This window comes from Argiope bruennichi, chromosome 9, assembly GCF_947563725.1.
Source record: "Argiope bruennichi chromosome 9, qqArgBrue1.1, whole genome shotgun sequence".
Lineage (NCBI taxonomy): Eukaryota > Metazoa > Arthropoda > Arachnida > Araneae > Araneidae > Argiope > Argiope bruennichi.
In genome coordinates, this window is record NC_079159.1 from 58,410,965 (window position 1) to 58,436,149 (window position 25,185).

General features: G+C 26.3%; 1 protein-coding gene across 2 annotated transcripts in view; it reads left to right on the forward strand.

The window, feature by feature from the left end:
* The window catches only part of LOC129984083 (interferon regulatory factor 4-like), a 68,754-nt gene that overhangs the window by 23,677 nt on the left and 19,892 nt on the right, over positions 1-25,185 (forward strand). The window lies entirely within an intron of this gene.

The following is a 25,185-nucleotide window of genomic DNA, read 5'->3' on the forward strand; positions in this document are numbered from 1 at the left end:
CTCTTTCGGCATCTACGCTAATTAGTGATACTGTTAGCAATGCGCGATATACTTTTTCCAAGTATTTACCTCTAAATCCCTCATCTTCAAATAAATCAATTTCTCGTCGGATGGTTTTGGATATAGCTGATTTCTGTATTGTATTTTTGTTCGTTGAATTTTTTTTTTTATTTATCGCTAATTCTAATTTTTGTTCAAACGGCAATTCCTTTTCACTATCGACAGTAGTGTCATCATAATCTTCGGTAACTGAACCGAATTCTTCTGAATGTGAATAGATTTGTAGGTAAAAATTTTTAAAAAAGTTTACTATAAACTTAATCAGATTTGAATTGATTATTTTCTTTTCTTTTTCATTTTCATTTTTAAAATCATTATAATTATGTAAATACCATAAGACATTTTCTATTTCGGTATGCCTTTCTTCTGTGCGATTTTTCAATGTATTATATAATTCTTCAGATAGTGATGCGTGCTGTTCTTTTCATGACTGCAACATGAAATTTATTGTTGCATTAGCTATTAATAAATTAAAATCTCTCCGACATAATGCCTCTATAGTCAGTTTTATTGGAAGTAGAGCTGATGTAGCTCTGGATATTAAATCGAATTCACTATCTGAAAAATTATTTTACAGGTTTAAGTCGATTATTGCTTTTTTGATTGGATTTCTAAATTTCAAAAATCGTTCCTTCATTAGGAGTAAACTGTTCCAACGTGTCGTAGAATCTATTATTAACACATATTCTGTTTTATTTTCAGTTAGTATATATTTTTGTAATATGTCATTTTTTTATAGGGGAACGTTTAAATATCTTAACAAATTTTCGAACTTTATAAATTATAGGAATCAATTCTTGATGGGTTAATATTTCATCCTCATTAGCAATATCTTCTTCAACAATTACATTGTTATTATCTTCATTGTCAATATCACTCTTACTCTCTTCAATCTCGGAATCCGAAGTTTCTATATCCACAGTATTTGGATTCTTCTGTTCTTTAGTTTTTTTGGTATAATACATCTATTACTCCTAATTGAATTCCATGAGCATAGCACAACTGCTGATTTGCACCAATCAACTTTCCAACTTTTTTCATAACTGTTGCTCCATTAGTCGTTATGGATACAATAAGGGATAATCCATGTTTCGCTAATTTAGATTTAAGCAATTAATTAAGCCATTCATTAGCTAATTAATTTCGCCCTTTAGGGAGACATAAAAACAAAAACGTATACTATTTTGCTATGTTGGCGATCCCAGAACATATAGTGGAGACAATTTAAAAAATTTCTAGTAAATACCGACAAACCGGTATTTAAACTTGTGAATACCGGTATTACAAAATTGTACAAATGGCTCAAAATACCGGTATTCGGTATCCCGGTATACCGGTATTGCAATCCCTAATAGTAACCTAACATTTTTCTTACCAACATGCTAAATGTCGAACAATATGTTCTAAAAATTGTTGCACAAAATCTACATACTGCTTAAATCTTAAATGAAGCCCACAAAAGTCTATGTCATGAAATGCATGGTAATTGTATATTGATGTTCGTCATGGGGTTAATTCATTGTATATATAAGTTCCAATATGCCATTTTTTAAAAAATCTTTTGTAATATGATGTTACTTTAGTTTTTTGAAAAAAAAAAAACAGTTAGTACTTATTTATTGTCCATCTTATATCAAAAGCTCGTAATAAATTCATTTTTAGTTCTATTTATTATAATATTCAATCTTTACTGATAATAAAAAATCCTAGATTTAAATATTCTTCATCATTGTTTTAGCATTGGGTCACAGATTTTTATTATTATCAGTTTCAATCAATTCTTTTCAAAAATTTTCGAACCGAATTTTCTATTATTTTAATTTTTTTTATACCCTGAGTCCTTTAACTTTTTGCTTTAATAATGTATGCTTCAAAGTATTTCTCGCTCATTAATTAACAAGATAAAAAATTTCATTTCTAAGCAATGAAATATTTAAAAAAATTCTCTTTTACTGTATACTAATGTGGGATTTGATCTTTTAATTAAGAAGAAATATTAAAGCTCTATATCCGTTGTCCTTATAGCGGTTAGTCTCAAATATTATTTTCTTGCATACAAAATATAAAAAGAGAAAACATTTTGATTGTCAAAAAATTTGATTTCGAAATTTTGATGAATTTCCATGCTTCAGACTTCTCTGATTCCGAAAAACACATTTTTATAGTTTCTCTGCCTGTCTGTCAGCTTATGAATACGATAACTAAAGACATAATGAGTATAAGCATGTAATCTTTTCAGCAAATTTATAAACTTATTTTAAATTTTAAACGAAATCCATCAACAGAAAGCTTGTCTTTTGGTATTATAAATGCAATAACTAATAAATGAAGATAGCTTGATGAATAACATTTTTTATGCAAAATTTGGTAAATCTTTCTCAAATTTTGGATCCATGCGCCAACGACTTGATCTTTGCGGTCTGTATCTATATTAACACCTATGTGTTTTATGATAACTCAAAAAAGCCATGAGTGTGGCTTGTTATGTGTTTTTGAAGCCAAACTTATGGATCTGAGTCAAATTTTAGATATATGGCTGTCTTCATACTTCGAAGCCCGAAATGCACATTTTGTATGTCTATATTTGAAAGTCGGAAACGAAGGGATACTGCTTGTGTTATCATCCTTCCTTTTTACCCTACTCTCCTTTTCCGATAGGAATTAAAATCAAACTAATAATCATGGTGGTCTCAGATTTATCCTAAGTTCGCAATTTGAATAAAAGCTAGGGAGACCACTTAATGCTGATTTATATATATATATTTTCATTGATGAAAAAGGTGGGTTAAGGATTATTTTCTTACCTATCATTAAAACATTAAAATGAAAATGTTCCCTTTATCACAATATAAATAAATGCTTTTTGTGACTATGCATGTATGTTCCATATCTCCTTCTAAACAACCATGCCCAATGCAACGCAATTTTGCTCGTTTATTATTTAAAACTGAAAGAATATTATCACCTTTTCGAAATGTGAAATTAGTTTAAAAAAATTTGTTTGGGAAAGCTGAGAGGCAAAAGTCTAAAGTTCTTTTCATCTTAGTTATTGTTTTCAAATCTTTTTCAATCCTTAGATAAAACAGTGAGATATTACATTTTGAAGCAATTACAGATAATGATTTTATTGCTATCGCACTTCAGTATTTGTTGAAAAATAAAAAATATTAAGATAAAAAATATTATAAAAGTAATATACAAATATTACTTGGGAACTTTATATTTTTTTTCCTGTTATAAAGTAAACCCATGAGTATTTAAAATATATGGAAAGTATTAAATCAGTATATTGGTAAATGATCACATTTTTTACGCGGTTAGTTGAGAATAATTATATTCAATTCATAAAACATTTTTTTGAATAATGATTAAAAGTTTTAAATCAAACCGTTTAAAATACATATTTGATTAAATATTTTCTCGACAGTATTTAGGTATCACAATTAAATGGAAGTACGGAATGCATATTGGACTGTTCTTCGATCACTTTAGTTTTTATTTTGTAAAAATATTCTGTAAAAACACATTTCATTAGTTATCAATTATTTAATCGCAATTATAGTGCTCAAAAAGAATTTTTTTTGGTCTTTTGGACAAGATCCTACTTTTAACATATTTGTAGAAAGTTTGTTATTTGTTATATTTGTAGAAAGTTTGTTATTATTTAAAAGTTTTTAAGCAAATGCATAAGGTTTGTATCAGTTGGATTGAACTAAAAGTTTATCTCTGTGTTTCAAAATATTAAGAATCGTTTGTAATTATTCTGCGTTCAATTAAATGCAGAGAATGCCATATTATCATATAAAGTACGAATTTGTCGTTTAACTTTTCAATTAAGGGAAAATAGGTTGTTTCTAAAATTAATATTGGAATTAAGATCTTATCTTATCCATTAATATTTCAATTACAGCTATTAGTAGAAATCAAAGGAATTATATCATTGGCTTTAAAAAAATATACTTCTGTACTTGTGTATTAACTATATACCAGTGGCGAAAATAATTAGTGGATTATCATGATATCTTTGGCGATACTTTTTCATTGAATAATCGCTGTTATACGGATAATGCAAGAGCTCATTCTTGGGTCAAAGCTATCATGATTGTCTTTATTTAATGCAGTATCTTCTCAGTTGCGCAGCAGACATTAATCCAAAGCACCGCCACATTAAAATCCTCGAAATAACTCCTGTTTAACAAATAATACATTTGAATTATAAAATTTAAATTTATTTTACGATATATGCAAAATTTTATAAAAAATGAGTTTTTATATAATAAATTATTGCACAATATAATTCAAAATTTGAGCAGCAAGATAATTGACAGACAGTCAATAATTCGGTTGATCACGTTAATAGTCAATTTCAAGGGAAGTATTTTTTTTTGGGGGGGGGAGGGTATAGTAAAGTATAAGTTAAATATTTCCGACAATATTTAATAACATTTTTAAAAAGTGCACTACACTTGAAAGAAATACCTGACAAATTTCAAATGTATCTCTAATGGTTAATGATATCTTGTAATCAGTGAGCGCATGAGTAGGTTTTCATCTTTGAAAAAATAGAAATGGCTGTGGAAATGGCTTTTAGAAAATAATTTGGTTTATTTTAAAAGGAGAAATGGCTGCAGAAGAGAATCGGGTACTTGTCTGCGTATGGTGCCAAGATGTAATTTTTTTAAACTATAAATATATTCAAAAGAACTAAAAAACACTCAATTTCTGGAAATTTTTAAACTGATCATTTTTACGTAATGAATCTTTCCCCTTCTTTATTTTTATTTAATTGGTTTTATTCAAGCTCTTAATTTTTTCTCCACGTGCATTTAAACAATTTCAAACCATGGAAATGAAAAAATATAGAAGTTTTATTTCAATTCTTTTCAAAGCTGACAGCATAAATTGTTGATGTTAGAAACAATCAAAATTTGGGCTTAAAAATTGCTTTTTTAGCTTCTAACTTTTAAGCAATTACAGATATTTAAAAACTTTAAATAAAAAAGTTGTTCATCTTAATGAGGTGCTAATTCGACTATTTCGATTTTTTTTTGTTGTCCTTAATATTAAGAAAGTTATAAGTAAATGAAAATTTTAACAGCCGTTCGTTTCCACTGGATTTCAAATAGATGGCCCATTCACGAGCTCATCCGATGTCTTTACATTTCTTACAACATATTCCTAGTGGGTTAAAATCCGAAAAAAATTACTCTAGTTATTTTGTTAACAATAAGATGTGAAAAACTTTGTGAAATTTATTGCTAATCAACGGTGAGACTTTGAATTATTCTACCTTTATTTTTTAATATTTCAGTTTAATTAATGCTTACATATTTTTGGGAATGTCCCTTACTGGTATTAAAATAATTCGAAAAATTAGTTATTAAAAGTAAAAATTGTAGACAATAGAAAGAATTTACTCTTCTATAATATTTTATATAAAATTAGTTTTTGCTTTAAAACTAAATTATTTAAAATTATTTGTTTATGGACGAGTTGGTATTCCGTCGAATGCTAATTTTAAATACATTGTTATTTCTTCTCATGCGACGCATAATTAAAATTTTGCTGACAAATACTAAAGTATAAGCAAGGTTTTAATAAAATTTCTCTAACGACATTTTGTTAAAGAAATTGTTTGTTTAACAATATTTTGTTTCTGTTTTAACAATATTTTGTTTCAAAAGTTAAAATAAAAACGTTTAAAAGATTGATATCGAGGATAACAGGATATTTTAGCTTACCTTATTACCTCGCATTTTATTGATATCTAAATTATATAACGCTTGAATTATAACTGAAGTATTTTTATTCTGGTGTGGTTAGAATTTTAAGAATTGGTAAAAAAGTTCCATTAGACGTGTTTAGCAAAGTTATGCAAACGATTTTTAACTATGCTTTTAAGTATTCGTTCTTAAATAAAAAAATCTACAATTTTGTATCCATTATTATCACATCTTATAAAATGTGATATAGTTGGTCACTATTACAGTTTTCGCATACGATTTGCAGTAAGTATATGACGACCCTATTATTTAGCACATATAATAAAGTTATTGAAATTTATCTTTATTAGTTACACTCTCCCCAGGGGGGGACCTCGAAATGAGGATGAGAGGCTTCCGGCATGGTGGTTAGATCTCGCCAGCCTGGGGGGTACACAAATAGGTGGGGGATCTGACTCCTCCCATCGATGACGGGACGTACTTCCTTCGGGGAGGGTTGTACCGTGACCGGTCATGGCCCTTAGGACTCAACCACAGTTCCCGCCAGTGTTGCTGTTGCGGCGGTCCGGTCATTGAGCCTTATGATTTAAATTCGTGTGCCTTCGTGGAAAATCGGAAAGTCAGTTGGTTGACTTATCTTTATTAGTTTAAACTGGAATTAAATTGAAGTAAACTGAAATGAGTAAATTGTACTCTATTTCAAAGCGCTGCAGTAGCTGAAAATGTATATACACAATTAATGAAATCAGAAAATATTTTAAACTCAGAATATTATTGAATTTTTTTAAAAATTTACGTAATTGAAAATAGCCATTGTGAAGTCATTGACAATATTTAAATCCAATTCTGGATATATTTTGTGCATATTCGTGTATTAAATTTTTTTTAAAGAGAGTCTGATTAAAATGAAGTTTGAAACTCTTTGTTAACACTGGTACATGATGAAATATACAGTATATCTGAAGGAAAATGTATAAGCTTTACCAAGAATTCAAAAAGCATTTTGGGAACTTGGAAAGTTTGGTTTTTCAAAGGAAATTTTCAATTTTAGACTCATGAAATAGGAAACATTGCATCGATTACAGAAGTATGCAATATGTATACAATCAAAAAGCCAAAAAAATCTTAACTTTACAGTGTATTTAATAGGAGATCTTATGGTATAGTTTTTTGTGTTTTGTCTTAAAACATATTTTTTAAAAAAAATTTCAGTACGGATGTATAAATTCGTTTTTGTTGCATTCGTTTAAAATTTTTGCATCACAAGAATAGTCCCTTTTTAAAAACCTATTTATTTTTTACTTATTTATCGGAAGTAATATATTTTTATTTTTAACTCTTCGCTTCATTGTTTACCGGGGTTAAAGATTGTTAATTTAGAAAAATATTTTTTAATTTAAAATTTTGTTAGACACATAACTTACATTATTTCAAAAGTCTTAAACTGTTCTGATCATTGTTCTTTGCATTTCTTGAATTTTTTGTCTATATCTTTATGTATACAATTATATCATCGGAAAAAGAAGCGGTATTTTAAAATGGGCACATTTTAAAATTGCTTCACCGCTACTTGATTTTGACTTCAAATTTTACTTTAATGTATGAAAAATATCTTTAAAAAATATTAAAAGCGTACCTTATATTGAAACCTATTCCACATGGAAAAATTAAATTTTCATATCTTGATAAATAAAAAAAAAAATGAAAAAAAAAAAGCCTGTCCATTAGAAGCAGTAGTTTAAATGGTTTGAACTTCACTTCAACAATGAAATATATTGCTTAAAATATTAAACATAATTAATTAAAAATAAAAATATACATATGATAAAAAATTTGATATCATAGAAAAGATAATTTTTTGAATTTTTAGATTATTAATTGTTGATTATTAATTATTAATTGTTGATTATTAATTATTAATTATTAGATTATTTTTTGTTGTAATATTTTCTAAATTTATTGTGAAAAATTGCCAAAATTTAGCTTAATTTTTAATCAGTTAAATTTTTTTAAAAAATCACTCTTAGTTGCACATTCTTACTCTCCAAGATATATATGTGTCCGATTTGGTAAGTGAAAACGATATGGTTTGTAGAGCGCCAGAACACACGTGCTTTCATTTTTGTACAATATTTTTGGAAATCATTAATTGAAAGTTATAATTAAAATTTCAAATAAATCCTTCCTAGGTGCATAGTTTCAACCTCCGAGATTATATATGTTCTAAATTTGATAGTTGTACGTCAAACGGCCTGGCATGTAGAGTGCCAACACACACACACGCACGCGTGCACATCTTTGTTATTAGGAGAGATTAAAACTGTCATATATATTTTTTTTAGATTTTAAAAGTTGCACGATATTAAATAATTTTTAAATTTTTATTTCAAGTATATTAAAATGAAAATAAGCGCATTATAAGAACTGGACTTAAATTCATATATTTTTCTAGCTTTGGAGTGATTTCATGGATAATTTTTTTCTGAACGAAAATATTTATAGTTAAGAACTTGAAAGTTACCGGATCACAACATATTTCAGATTTGCTATTAGAAATAAATACTTTAAGCTACAAATAATTTTATTGTGTGTTATAATGGAAACAACACATTTTTATGTATCTTAAATTTTACATCTAATGTAGTATTACTTGCAAAAAAAAAAAACTTTTTATTTGCAGTTCAAATTTCGAGGATTTTCTCTGTTGTGAACTTCTGAGTTCCATTCAATATTTTGCATTTCAGTGCCATCTCTTTCTTTCTGTAAGAAATTAAGCTATTTTAGTATTGGAAATAATATACTGATGCATTGTTAAATAAAATACACTTAATAAATGAAACTTGGTACAATTTTTTTAAAGTATTAAAAATATCAAAGAAGCCTTGAAATTATGTCAAAACATTATAGCATAATAATGTCTTAGATTTGATTTATATAACTTTTAAAATATACACTTAATCATAGAGACGTGACAACATGAGCATAAAAATTATATTTTCCGCTTCATGTTTTGGTCGACAACAAAATGGCTTTTTTCTCATTCTGTAAATTTATTGCCTTTGCTGCTTCAATTTTTAATTAGTTTTGTTGTTTATTTTTCCTGTTGTTTTTTTCCTTATTTTTATATGTACATATTTTTTTTCTATGTATGTAGTTGTTTCAACTTACCTCTGTAAGCCTTGTGCTGTACTTTGTGGTGCACAAGGATTGACTTATTATTAATAAAAAAGAATAATATAAACGCCATGCATGTCCGCATAAGTGCAATAACAAAAATAATGAAAATTATTGTTTTAAAATATGACTAAAAATATTTTTAAAAATTTGTTAAAGTAAGAGCAAAAATTGTATGGATCTAAAAATAAATATCGCTGAAAATCTTATCATTTTTTTTATCAAGGTGCTCTTAAGTTACTGATGAAAAATATACAAATTTGGATTAATTAAAATTCTTAAAAGTTCCTCGTTCATGAGCATCTAATGACCAAGAAGAAATTATGTTCCAAATTCGATAGGGCTACCTTATATAGAGCGTTTTAGAACGTTTATGCATGTTGCGTCACGCAATTTTCAGATTAAATGCCAGCACAGTAATATTAGGGTTAAAAATAATATTTGAAACATGCGCTGCACTAATTTTTATGCAAAACATTTTAGATACTTTATTAAGAATTTACGTGCAGAATGTGAAAACTATGTTGAAGAAATAAGAATGTAGAACCTGTGCCTTACTGGCTTTCTTTTCACTTTACGTTAAAAGCTCAGAAAGAAAAAAAAATAAAGATTTATTTCAAAATATTTTCAGCTAAAATATGTTTAAATATGCTTATAAGCAGTAATAAGTTTATTAAAGGCAACTTTTGGATTTACTTTTATGATTAACTAGTCGATTTTTCCATTAGATTAATGTTTACCACATATTCCAATTCAGGATATTGATTAACTCTGCCTTGATGGCTTAATCAGCAAAAAAAGTTTATAATTGAAATTTTAATAGATGTATGTTTCCTATTTTGCTGAAGAATTACACTACATTGCACTCCGTATTTTCCAAATTTTCTGCCTAGTTTCTTTTATGTAAAATTATATCACAAGAAAGGACAGCAATACCTTATACCTTAAATATTTCTCACTAATTTTCTTGGTTAATTCTGAAATAAAATTTTAATTGTAATTACAGCAAAATTTCAACATTTTTATTAAAAAACTGAACTCAAAAAATAAACCGAATCTTCAAAATTTGATCATTTTTTATTAATAATAATTTTAATTATATTTTATTTATATTACTATCCGCCTTTGGCTACCAGCCAGTTCGCCAATCTTAATGCTCTTTAAAATTTTAATAATTAAATATTTTATGTAAATCCTACTTTAATAGCTTCTTCATTAAAATATTTTAAATCTTCAAATTTTGATAGACATATAATTCACTCATAATATTTTAAAAGCCTTCAGTTATAACATAATATGTATCTCTCTAATTTTCTCTTAGCTCCCGTAGAATTTATGCTTTAAATTAAAGTGGAAATGATTAATCTGCAATTAATATAGTAACATTTTTTACTGAAACAAAACATTTTTTTTTAATAATGATTACTGAAAACAGAGTCACTGAGCATTTAAACCTTACGGGCACTAAAGAATATCTTTCTTAATTTATGTAATATCTCAAGAATTTGTCAACAAAATTTTCTCAGATTGATAATGAGCAGATCGATTCATTAACAATGTTTAATTTTAAATGCATCAAACACTAAGAAAATAAACAAAATCGTTAAAAATAATCGGTCGAAACAGGTTAAAAAAAACTACTTAAAAAACGATGTACTTAAAACTATAAGCATATACAAAAAATATATAACTAACATAAATACAATTTAATTACAAAAGCATACAACTAACCTAAAAATAAATTAAATCAAGTCCGCATATGTTAAAAATAGTTGTCAACAATCAGAACACAATGCGCATGCATGAATTTTCAACGCCAGTTACGGTAACGCAAATACGTGATTTTTTCTACGCCAGTTGGGGTAACGCTATGCGGATTAGAAATTTTTAATTTCCTTTATTCTGTTTTATTTTAATTCAAAAGTACTTCAGAATGAATCTGAAAGATCGATTCATTAACAATTTTTAATTTTAAATGCATCAAACATTAAGAAAATAAACAGAATCGTTTGAAATAATCGGCCGGAAAATGTTAAGCCTAGCCTGATTACTGTTAGAAAAAAAAAACTGAAGCCTTACTCATTTGGCGGTAGGGAAAATAAAAAGACTTTTTGGCGGGAAAGTTAGTTTTTAATTAATAACTAAAATTATAATTAAAAATTCAAAAAACGGGACTCCATGTGCACATTCCCGACCTCCAAGATATACATGTACCAAATTTGGTAGCTACAGGTCAAACGGTCTGTCCTGTGGAGTGCCAACACACAAACACATTGAGCTTTATTATAAGCATAGATTATCTTATTCTTTATCTTATTTGTACGCACCAAAAAATATTTATTTATATTTTTTATTTATATTTCTTCTTAAATATTTATAATTATTATAATTATTATTATAATATTATCTTATACTTTTATTATTATTATTTTATATTTGTTATTTTGCGTTTTCTGTTATTATTTCCATTTTTTATTCTTTAAACCTTATAATTACTGATAATTTACATATACTTATAAGATGTGATAAATTGCTTATAAATTACCCACATATCCGCTATGGATTGGCTATTTTTCTTTAATTTGAATATCTTGATCATCAATAATAAAAAAAGACACTTGAATGAAGTAATATTAATTTGAGTTTCACTTTTACAATGAAAAATATTGCTTTAAAATACGCTTAAATCAGTTTTTTAAAAATGAATTAAACAGAATAAAAATTAAACATTAGAGAAATTAGTATAATTTAAAAGATATATCTTTTTTTTAATTTAAGAGGAAAATAATTTTTGTGTTGTAAGTTATCGTGGAAAAACACAAAACCTTAAAAACACAAAACTTATTTATACAAAATAACTTTTATTTATTATAATATTTAATTTTTCTAAATGTGATATATTTTTTTATTTTACATTCCTTTGTATGTAAATATCTTTTTTATAAACTTTTTTTGTTTATAATTATCATAATTTCTTTTTTTATATGTTTTAATAGAAAAATTAATGTTTTAAAACACTCGTTCGAAATATATAGTTGTCAGTTTTATTTATTTTTAAATTGGTTTGTTATGGGGGAAAAAAATGTATCTGTTTGAATTTCCTCTTTTTGAGCGCTATTTGAGTCTTGAAACTTTAACAAGTAGATGCTTTTTATATTTAATATTTAAATTAAAGATCATATAATATATTTGAAATTTATAGTTACTGAGTAACTTGAATTTTTTACATTATTAATTTTTTTACTGTTTTTGGATGTGCAAAAATTGATGTTTTCCAAAACTTTTTTATTCGTGAAAAAAAAATTAGTTTTTTTGAATAAATGAAATAAACTATGTTCTACTGCTGCAATCATTGAACAAATTAAATTTTGATTGTTTTCTTTTTTAAAAGCAAAGTCAAAACTGAGGATGAGCTAAATTTTTTGACCAATTTACCAAAGTTTGTTTATTCTAGTTGTCAAAATTCCTAATTTCTTGAATATTGAATTGAAGACCGGTTGAAACTATATGAAAAATATGAAAATAATGATGTTGCCATAAGACAAAAATGATAAATACTATTAACAAGGCAAAAATACTTGAAAGTGAAGAATGTAATAGTAAGCATATCATATCAAGGGTGTCTACGATGGTTACACAAGCAAAATGAGAATTCCCATGGAGAAGTTTTAGATACAACTCTACCTCTTTTACATATTTTTTCTAAAATGTGTTTGCACATCCTACAATACATAAAAATACAGTTATAAAGCGGGGTTTCTATTGTGGTTCAGGAAATATTAGAACCAAAAATAGAATTCAAAATTAATTCATCAAAAATGGAATTATATGAAACATTTTGCATACTAAGAATGTTTATGTATGCGAAAATTTGTAGACTTCCGTATTTTTTCTTTTTACGTTACTGAGTTATCATATTTATAAAAAAAACGGTTAACATGATTCGACTTTAGTGGTTTAAAACATCGAAATTTCTCAAAATTTTGAGATCAAAAATTTTTGCGCCGATAATTAATTTTTTTTTTATATTTATAACTCTATAAGAGTGGAGAAACAAAAAACACATAGTCACTAATTTATCAGTACATTTTAGATAATCTTAAGACATTTTTAAACTTATTTTTATTTCATATTCAACGGAAGCACGTGATGTATTTATAAGAAATTATCTTCAAAATTGCTTTCCTAAAGGAAATAAAAATAGAAAATGATTTGGTTGATTTATTGTTTGCCTTCTAACCGCAAAACTGGAGGTCAGGAGATAGTGAGCTCAATTCTCATTGGTTTTCAGCTGTGTTTAGAAATAGAAACTTATCACATGGCTTTCATTAGTTTGTACCAATTAAATGGGAGGCCCTTAGTTTTAAACATTGCTATTGGGCAAGATAGGAAATTATATGATCCTAAAAATTATCATAGTTCTTAAGAATTATTTCTTAATTTAAAGAATTTTGTCATTATGAGTAATTAAGAATCTTTGCATTAAAACAAGAATATTTTTATTTATTATTATTTTCTGCGAATTTTCAGAGGAAGTATTCTATTTATAAGAAATTTATTTCCAGATTTTTATAAGTTTCGACATTTTAAATATTGCTATATTTGGATGTTTCTTTAGTTAGGATGAATATATTAATTCATAAATTCGGGTAACTATATTAATAAAATTCCCCTTTCATATTTTCTAAATCAATCTATAAGAAGTGTAATTTTTTAAAGAATATGGTTATTATGAGAAATTTAGACGCTTTACTTTAAAACAATAATATTTTTATTCATTCATTTTTGTCTGGGAAAGGTACAGAGGAAGTATTCTATTTCTAAAAAACTGATGTCCAGATTTTTATAAATTTCGACTTTTTAGATCTTTTTATATTCGGGTGTGTTTTTAGTTATGTCCGTTTGTGAATGTATTTACTCTTAAAATCGGGCAGCTAGATTCATAAAATTTCTTTTCCATATTTTCAAAATCAATCTACAGGAAGTGTAATTTTTCAAAATCGATAGTTTATTTCTTGTTCCACTTTCCTAAAGAAAAAAAAGTGCATAAAAAATGCAATATTTGCAAAGATGTTTCTTACATGTACTATAGGTCACCTTAGAAAAAATATTTTGCAGTAGCTTTTTTTACACGTCCAACTGATTTGAACATAATAAATGTATAGGAGAACCTGTGTGAAATTTTCTAGCATTCAGCTTCTCTCACCCTTTTTCAAAAATTGACTTACCTTTTGTTGGGATGTTGTTGCATTCTGCTCAGTAATTCTCAGCAAAATTTATGTGTTAGGCAAAATATGAAGCGATGAATATTTCACGCTTTCCTTAAGCCACTCTACACAATGCCAAATGACAAACCGGCAATATGAAATACTGATATATACTGTCATAATATCAATAAACTGTCATTGCTATTTTGTACATAAGTTAACGATAATGTCTGAAATACCGCATTACATAGAACACCTAGGAATTTCTTGGTTAAGTGAGAAATAGATATTTCAATACGTCAGATTATTTGAATGTATTATATACTGTCCGTATATGTATGAACATATTACCGCCTAATTTTAACAAATCGATAGTAACAAAAAATTTCATTTAATTTAAAAAAATTCATTTCATCTCATTCATTTCACTTACAATTTTACGGGATTTTCAACAATAATAATTTTAATTAGTTTTAAGTATTATTTGTTAACATAATTTTCTTGGTTGTATTGAAATCTGAAATAATTTTAATTGTTTAATCAAATAATTTAATCATATCTTTTCTCCAATGTCAAAGTTACGACAAAAATTGTTTCGCTTGGATATTAAAATTTCATCTTCACTTTTGTTTATATTGCTTAGTGTATACATGCAGTAATATTATTTTTTATATAAAAGTTGAATAATATATTTCGTTATTGAATTCAACTCTAGATTTTTCTAATTAGTTGATACACTGAAATATTAAAATAGTTTTCATATAAGTTCGGAAGCCAACAAGAAATATTTGAATTTATTTTTAGCACATTGATAAAATCATCGTTTTTCTTCGGATTGTTGAATTTTTTGAAGAATTAAGTAGTCGTTTGACATCATTATCATGATAAATAACAATTAGTCATCATTTGCGTATCTGATTGGCGCCTACACTACGATAAGGCATTTCTCATGTTTCTACCCTTATTGCCTAATATTTGGCCCACAAAATATTAAGTGTGTGACACATCCTTCATATCGTCTAGATCTAGTTCCTTGTGCCCCCCTCCCCCATAATTTTTTGTTTCTTCGTTTAAAATTGGAATTGCAGGGTCTGATTCATCAATGCTTTTCTGAAGGAAGCGGAAACAGTTTCAAAGATATCAAAATGTGGGCCTCGGTATATGTAACAGAATTCACAGAGCCTTTGAGTCAAGAGCATACATTATATGTCCAATATTTCAAAAAAGAGAATATTTCGAAAAAAATCTTATTTTTGGTCTATGTCAATTTTGATCTATTAGATTATATCATATCAGATTATTTCAAAAAAGATCTGATCTGATTCTTATTTTTTGACTTACTCTCGAATAATTTAAAGGATATAAATATTCAATTAGCATTAGAATATCTGTCTTAATGCAGAGTATAATATACAAAGATTTAGTATTTACCAGTACTTTGTGTCATAAAGAAAGACTTTTTTTGTACTGGTAAAAGGTATGTTCCTCGGCGCGTATAGAAGAATCCGCAGAACCTTTGAGTCAAGTGTATACCATATATATTCAAGATTTCGAGAAAGAGAATATTTCGAAAAAAGATCGTATCGGTTTACATATCAATTTGGATAAGTTAGATTATATCATATCGAACTATTTCAAAAAAGATCTGATCTGATTCTTATTTTTTGACTTACACTCGAATTATTTAAAGGACATGAATATTCAATTAGCATGAAATCGAATATCTGTTTCAACATTAAAGAATGTAGAGTATAATATACAAAGATTTGGTATTTACCAGTACTTTGTGGTATAAAGGAAGATTTTTTTTTTGCATTACTAAACTTTTAGGTTGTTTTTTTATCTAAAATCCTTTCCATTTTAGTTAGATAGTTTTTTGATTATAAAATAATTACTGATAATTTAACTTTTTTTAGGGTTTATACAAAAAAATATCGCACATTAAGAGTAGCTTATATTTTCCATCAATGTCTTTTTTTTTCATTTATAAATATTTTCAAATGTAGCTAATATTATCAGATGGAAAACAGCCGAAAATGGTTGCTTTGAATCAACGAACATTGTTTGTAAAAAAAATGAAATATTTCTGAGTTAAACATTAATACAGTGCGGCAATGTTATATGTAATGCGCTCTTTTTTTTATTTAACATAAGGGTTTTGAAAATTTATAATGATAAATTTAAATGCACATCAAAAATATTTTTGAAATTTTTTTTCATTTTCAATAGCTTTTACTAAGATATAATCTGTTCATGTTTAGTTTTAGTAAAGTTAGATCTTCAAATACAATCATGAATTAAATTTTGTATCAAATATTATCAAATAGAATGCACTTTCCATTAAATAATGTGATTTAAGGAAGCTACTTTTTAAGAAATAATAATATAAAATTATTATTATTATATGTGAAATTATGGAATTAAAAATGTCCGAAATTGAACATTTTTAAAAATAGATTGATAAGCCGATTAACATACGTATTAAAGATCTTTTTTCTTTGTGAAACTTCCATTAAATCGATGTTGTAGAACTGTTTTATTTAAATTTGCGATTAGTCATTAATTATTGTTAGAAAATTATTACATTGCACTTTTATAATTCATTTCAACTCTAATACAGCTGGAGAATTACAGAAGTCTCTTTTAAAATATGTGATGCAATGAATTTTTTAATAAGAACCTGAAAATCACAAGCAAAAATTCATTTATCTATATCATTATATTTTTAAATTATCGTGTTCACAAACTGTGAATATACAGTTCAACAAAAGTTGACCTTTGAATTCATTTTGACCAAATTTTGTCTGTAATTCTAATGACAAAACCATACGCCACATTTTATCCAGCTAACCCTTTGAATGTTTAAATTATGATGTTTACGTGCACTATAATAGACCAACGGACTATCTACCAACAGTCAGACTTCATCAAAAATTTGACAGAAATGAACAATTTTTGTCTAAAGAGCCATTACACATTTTTTTAAAATGTTTAAATTATTCCATTTTTAAATTATTGTACTCACAAACTGGTATACAAATATCACTACAGAAATAACGTTTTAGGATTTAAGGAGCTTAAAAGCAAAGAAAACATATCGAATGTTTTGATTGTTATCATATTTTTCTTTTTATCCTTTATTTAAGAGAAGCAAATAATAATAATAATAAATAAATAAATCCAAATTCAGGACATGAAGACACAGATGTACTTAAAAAAATAAAGAAAGGCCTAAATTTAGCTGAACACTGGAACTCTGATATCTAAATAGAAATGTTTTTGCATCAGGGAGCATGAAATTTAAGTGTGAATTTTGCAAATATTAAGAAATTTTTCTAGAATTTTATAGAGATCTACGATTAAACATTTTAAAATAAATCAACTATTTTGAGCTTTATCCTACTTTTTTTTTATCAAAACAGAACAGAGATCAAAATAATTAAATAATTCACATGAACAAAAGTGAAATTCTTAAATAGTTTAGAAATCCAAACTATTCGACTAAATCTTTCAAAATCCGACTTGGTGAAGGTTTCGTGACAATTAATTAAATATTTTATATTAATAAAGAATTATGTTTCTTTGTACAAAAGAATTATTTTTGGTTCAGTGCTATCATTCTTATTCATTGTAAATTTCATAAATATTTTAAGTAATTTCATTTATTTGTCTTTAGATATTTTGTCCAATGTTTAATTATTTTATTGTTCTTTACAAATTATTATTATAATTTACAATATTTATACCTTTAATTTATAATTATTGATAATTATAAAATAATAAATAATTTTAAATAATTATTAGAGAAATATTATTAAAAATTAGCTTTCAATAATTTTCAAAAATCCTTTAATACAATTGAAAATTTCACCAAAATAGAAAACGATTATTGTAAAGGATAAAAAGAGATTTCTGTTTTATGTAACATTTTATATTAAAGCATTTTTTTTACTACAATAGATTTAAAAAAAAAAGAAAAAGGCTTTTACTTATGAGTCCGTTGGCATTTCTCTGAGTATTAATTTATATTGAAAATAAAATAAATATATGCGCTTGAATGCATATGCAATATTATTTTTTAACTTTTGTAATGTGTGTTTTTTTATTCTTTGCCCTTTTTACATTATGCTAGCAATAAGTTTATTGACAATTCTGTGTTTCATTTGTAATAACATTCAATCTGTACTAATTATAAAGGTGTGTGTGTGTCTAATTCAATAATTTAAATGTTAAACACGCTTAAAAATCGTACTCAATTTCTTACTAAATGTAAAAATACTTTAAAATCGTTTGTAATAATATGCTAATTGATATGAAAAAAATTATTAAATATATAAACAATGGAATCAATTACACTTTTTGTCTTCCATATTCTTAATTTTTTTCTCATATTTTTTGCAATTTTTTCTCTATTACTTTAGAAAAATAGCTTAGATGGAATCAATTTAAATAGCAATTGCTTTAAAGAAAGAAGGAAAATTCTCTAGTTTCATTCAAATTTATGTTAAATCAGTCTTCGAACTTTTAATTCTAGAATAAAATAATTCTAAATAATTTATTATTAAATATTATATTAAATATAAAATCAATACTGTTATGATTTCACCCAAATGAAATATCAATATAATTATGATTTCAAACAAAGTATTTGGATTGTCAATAAAAAACCAAATATTAAAATCTTCAGGTAAAAAACTTGGATATGAAAATAATACTTGCAAAATTGAAATATTTCATATTAAACACTTGAAACTGAAACCATAAATATAAGATTCAAAAATACGTAATGAAATTCTTGGAAATGAAAATAATATTTGTAAAATTGAATGGTTTCATATAAAACATTTGGAAATGTAAATAAATGTAAGATTCATGTATGTCATATAAATCATTTGGAAACGGTAATAATAATTGCAAAATTCAAAAATATCCAATGAAAAATTTGGAACTAAAAGTAATAAATGCAAAATTCAAATTTCAAACAAAACACTTGGAATGAATGTAACAAACACAAGATTCATAATACTCTTATGATATTCGGGAAATATAAAAGAAAAATGATGTAATATAAAGAATATTTGTATTTTGTAAAAAAAAAGTATTTGGACACAGTGATAATAGAGGGTGGCTCAATAACTGTCAGGGGTGTAACAATTTCTCCTGAGGTATTTACTACCTTAGTCTAATTACTAAGTATATAAGTCTAATTACTAAGTAATTATTAAGTATATAAGGATCTTGGTATGTTACTTTTTTCGTTCACAAGGTCTGTATGCATAATTTTTAAATAATAAATTAGAAAAAAATTTAAAAACTCAATATTTTAAATTAAAACTCATGATATTTTGAATAATAATATAAAAAGACTAATTGCAATTATATTATAATAGAAAAATGCAATTTAAAATCAAATCAAAGGTACAGAATATTAATTTTGAATTTCACTCGTTGAGTCAGCTGATGGATGATTTTTTTTAAAAACACTGATTACTTTTTGAAGAATAATCACTTCTTTAATTACTCACAAAATGCAATTTTGAGCATTGGAATTGGAGACTACGGCAGCTATTTTTATATTGAGATGATAATAAAACAAGGAAATGACGTCGAGATCGGGATTATTCAGCACAGGTAAGGAGCCAGAAAATTTTTTATGATGACAAGAAGCCCCAACTCATTGAAGATATAAGGAGCACGCACATGACGATATGGAGCACAAACACAAGGATATCTATTGAACAACAAAGCCGGAATGTCGGATGAGGTCATAAATTACGGAAGGCACGGTACATCAGGGGATATTGCATGGGGTGGTATGGAAAAACGCAGCAAAGCTATGCCACGCGAGACTGTAGACGGTTGGCCATGACGAACCACGGCCACGGAGACACTGGAGACGGCTGCCCGTAACGAAGAGCGTCGGCGAAGAGCTATTGCATGATTTATTTTCCTTTCCAGCGGATTTAATTTTAATTCTTGTAGTTCATTTGACAATTTTTCACAGGAAACTGTCCTTGTCGACTCTTTAGTATGCAAGCATTATTTTATGTGAAGCAGAATGCAGTTTTGAAGACAGTGAAAAGAATTTTGATTTCGTGACGTCGTTTTATTTCATATAATAGAAGCACGCATGATTATTCACAAGAAGGCGCGGATATGGCACGTCCACCAGAGCGCGGCATAAAAGCAGAAGGGGGGAAGAAGAGAGAAATCAATTATCCCTCGTCTTATATAACATGAGATATGCATAGGGAAAATGTTTTTTTTACAGTGCTAATATATTAATAAGATTCTGATAGGGATTTCTGACGCATGTCAATCACAAGTAAAGGAAACACAGAGATCTTTTAAAAAGAATGTGCTCGTTAGCGGTATTTTGTCCCTTCACTCGGAGTGTAAGAAAGTTAGGCTTTTAGCTGATTCAGCAATTTTACAAATCTCTCGTGAATTAATTAAGTAGAGAAAATGGAATTGGGTCACGAAATAAGAGAATATGCTAGAATGAAGTTACTATGGGCTAAATTAAGATAAAACCTTGGAAATTAATTAATTTGAAATTAAAGTTTAAAATATCATTACACACACACATATATATAATTCACAAATTACAAAAATAAGAAGCTAAATTAAAATAAATCCTTAAATAAAGTGTTAAAAATGTTGAAGATTTCAAATTAAACTGACCATTTATTAAAAGAGGAAGAGATTAATAATATGATTGCTTGCAGTAAATATTTCTGTATAATTTGTTATTATTTTTTAAAATTTATATATTTATTTTTTGCATTTTTAAATACATCTTTTTCACAAAAATTTTCTTCTCGTTTTCCTGAAAATATATATTTGACCTTCTTTGTAATGTTTCATTATTTTCTATAATACTTTGAGAAAGTATATAATATATATTATAATAAGACAGATATTTCATACATTCAGTTATTCTTATTGTAGATAATCCTCAATACTTCATTTTATATTTCTAGTGTTTCCAAATACATCTTTTCAATAAAAATGAATTTCTTATTTTCCTCAAATTGCATTAGTTAAATAAAATGAAATGCTGGGGAAAAAACTGACTATATTTGTAATGTCTGAATATTCTCTGTAATGCTCATTGAAAATATATAGAGTATGAAAAAAACAAAAACAGTTATTTTATCTGTTACATATAATTTTTGATTTTATATTTTGTATAGAATACTTAAGTTTTTTACCTCATCAGTAAATTATATAATTAATTGAAATTGTTTTTATTTAAAAGAATGCATAATAAATTAACAAAAATTGTGTTCAGTCCGCGTTTTGATAATAAACTGTTACATTTTAATATTCATAGTAGCAAATTAAAATGAACATTAGCATTTTAATCTTAACTTAATCTTACTACCTTTATAATAGCTAAATGCTAATATAAGGATCGATACCGTTTTCAGTTAACAAAAATTTAAAAGATTTGATAAGAGAGATGAATGATTTAATTTTATTTCAAAGATTTCTATATCCTGTGTGAGAAACTTTCAGAATAATTTTATTAAACTCGTATTCTTTACTTTGTTTCTCTCGTATTACTTATATTCTCTCGTACAATTTATTATTTACTTACTGAAGTCGCATTTGAATTTTGTTGTTTTAGAACTTCGTAAAAACATAGTGACCAAAACTAAATTTTCATTAAGATACGATTTTTAAAGTTTTTGATAGAAAAAAAACTGATTTTTTAAAGGTCAGTAGCTTTTGATTGAAATATTGTGTATTCACAAACTTTAGGAGATTTTTTTTGGTTGATCGAATTTTCTGAAATGTGCTATAAAAGACACACAAAATATTTTTTCTCTGATTACTTAAAAAAAATATCCATAAAACATTTTTAATTGCTTCTACTATCATCAATTTACATTTTATTTCCATAATATAAAAACTACAAGTAATATATTTTTTACCACAAATTTTTTTAATTAAATATGCGCCATGATTTTATGTATCATGATATTTTATCGTGATAATGCTTATAGGTTGGTATACTATCTGTAAACTGCATCATGCTTTTCATATCATGAAAAAAGTCGCAAAACCCTCACTTTACAGGGCAGATTGTTGGGCCTAAAGTTAGTTTGCCAGTTAGTTGCTTCTTAGGTAGTAGGTGCGCAATTAGAAATGGTCTGCTAAAAATTCAATGAAATGTTTAATTATAAATTAATATCAAATGTTAACTTTTCCTACTATAACTTCAGAGTATTTAATGCATAAAAACTAATCTTGCGCTATTTTAAAATTAAAAAAAATAACCTTTTTAGTGATACCGATTTTATTTCTGTAGAATGTTTTCTTTAATTACAATTTAAAAAAATATTTTTATATAAATTTTATAATTATAGTTTCCGTTTCTTTAGTTACTAGATTTATACTAATATGCGTTGCGATGATATTAAATACATTTTTTTAAAAGAACATATTATATAATTCAAATTAATTTTTTTAAATGAAAGTAAACGAATGATTCGAAAATCTTATCATGGTAAAAAGTTTAGGGCTAGAGATTCCTATTTATTTTAATTTTTTTCTCTATTTTTCTCAATGAAAGAATATCTGTTAATATCTGTTGCTAAATACCATCATTTTTTATTAAATTGGATTCTATATCTCTGTTTTATGGCAAAGTTAAGAAGAAATGTTGCTTATAAAATGTAAAGTTGCTAAAAAAAATGCTGAATTTAAATTGCTGATAATGATTATTTTGTTATTAATAAAGATGGCAAATAAAAGCATAAATATCTATGGAATTCTATGATATAAATGACGATGAAAACGTTCAAGAGAAAATATTGATGAAATTGAATAAGCGTTAAACAGCCGTGCAAGTTTTTAAAAATTTCAGTTTTTACGAGAAGAGAACGAAATACAAGATTGAAAAGTTAATAGCTAATGTGTTATTCTGAAACCGGAAGTTTTATCAGTCAAAAATTTGTTAGTATTCTAAATATTTGTCTCTATTGGAATCGAGTCCCCTGATATTAAACGTGTCATTAAAAATTTGTCTGAATAATCTTTTTTAGCTTGCACATTGTCCTTTGCAGTAACGTAATTTCTTTTTCTGATTCTTCATGTAAGCTACGAAGATAATAATAAGAAACTATCGTCCTTAGCTTTGAACAATGGGGGAAAATTGCGTAATTAAATATTTGATAAAACAATGAAAATAATTTGATTTTTCATCCAATAATGTAATTAATATTAAAAATTATTTTTTAATATTAAATTTTATTAATTCATTTTTTAAATTGATTTTTTTACCTTAAATTTTATGTTTTTTTAAAGTTAACAAAATTTAGAAAAATAAATAAATAAACCATCACTAAATCACGGAAATAAAAACAAGGTAAATGGTATAAAAATTTTAAAATAGTGTAAAAACAAGTTTTTTGTTGTTATATTTGCGATAAATATCATAGGAAAACGCCAAAATCATGCTCAATTTTTAATAAATCAAAGTTCTAATAAACTTTTAAAAAACTCTCTTTCTAGTGTAGTTGCCATCGTCCAAAGCATACTTGTATGAAATTTGGTAATCTGTAGCTCAAACGGTCTGTCGTGCAGAGTGTCAACAAACACAAGCTTTCTACTTTATTCTGAGAAGAGAGGAAAGTTCATGACTCCGTACAAATTCTATTAATAACCTCTTGTCCCTCTCACACTCATTTTCGAAAAAAATCTCTAAGGCCCCACTATACATTCCTTATGGAGCGGGGAAATCATAATAAAGTTCCATAGCCACAATCACTGCTCCAATTTTTATTGCATACTAGTCGTCTTAGCCGACCAGCCGTAAATATTGGTTATATTTGCTTTTGATGGATCGTTTTTTATAACTTCATGTTCATGATTACACCAAATTATTTGACATTAAAACCGTGTTATTTTAATTGTCTATTGTGTAATTAAATTCTATTGTTGTTAAAATGAACTTTTCTAATGGAAACAGGCCCATAACACTAGAATATAAATGCCCTAGTCATCTATCTTTTTAATTTCTTTATTCGCCTTGTAAGCTAGTCACCATTGGCGACCAATTGGTTCGGGATAATATCGGATAACCATTGGACCACCGGGGATAATCGTTATTTTTTTCATTTAAATCGTTTAGGTACACATTCATATTCATGACGTATTGAGGCTGCGAGGTATTGAGGCCATGTTAATTTAACTGTTCTGCGTATGATCTGTTCAATGTGTACCTGAAGCTTTCTAATGGAAACCAATCCTATGGTTTATTCCGCAATATATATATATATATATATATATATATATATATATATATATATATATATATATATATATATATATATATATATATATATATATATATATATATATATATATATATATATATATATATATATATATATATTGAAACGATTTGCTAGAAAAGTTTTTGCTTTTCTGCGAAAAAGTGCTTTTATTTTAAAATTTATTTACTTATTGTCATTTATTAATTTATAGAACAATGAAATTATTATTTTATCGTATGGCTTGTTAATTGCCTACGTTATGTTATAGAATAGATAAGAATCTTATGGAATAATTTAATTATATTCTGCAATTATAACGTAATTATAAAAAGCAAAATACAAATTATCATTGAATAAGAAGAATAGGAATTTCATCTGAATTTATTTCAGACATCATATATCTGGAACAAATTATTATCTTATTTCAAGGAAAAATTTAATAAAAAATATAACAAGTCTCCTTTGTACTTTTAGATATCAAATATAGAATTTTTCAAATGAACGGCCGTTGCCTAATACTTCGATTAGAAAGGATTTATCAAAAAGGGGATTTTACCTGAATGTTATCAAGCTTGTTTACCATTGTTGTGTGTGTTCAAAGTTAATGTCGTCATCGGCAAAGGTGGGAGGGCCAAAAAAAGTAAATTAGGAAGGACAGAAAAAAAATTAATAAAAGAGGAGGAGCCGTTCCGAAAAAAAAAAAAAGCACAGTGCATAAACATGATAAAGGAATTC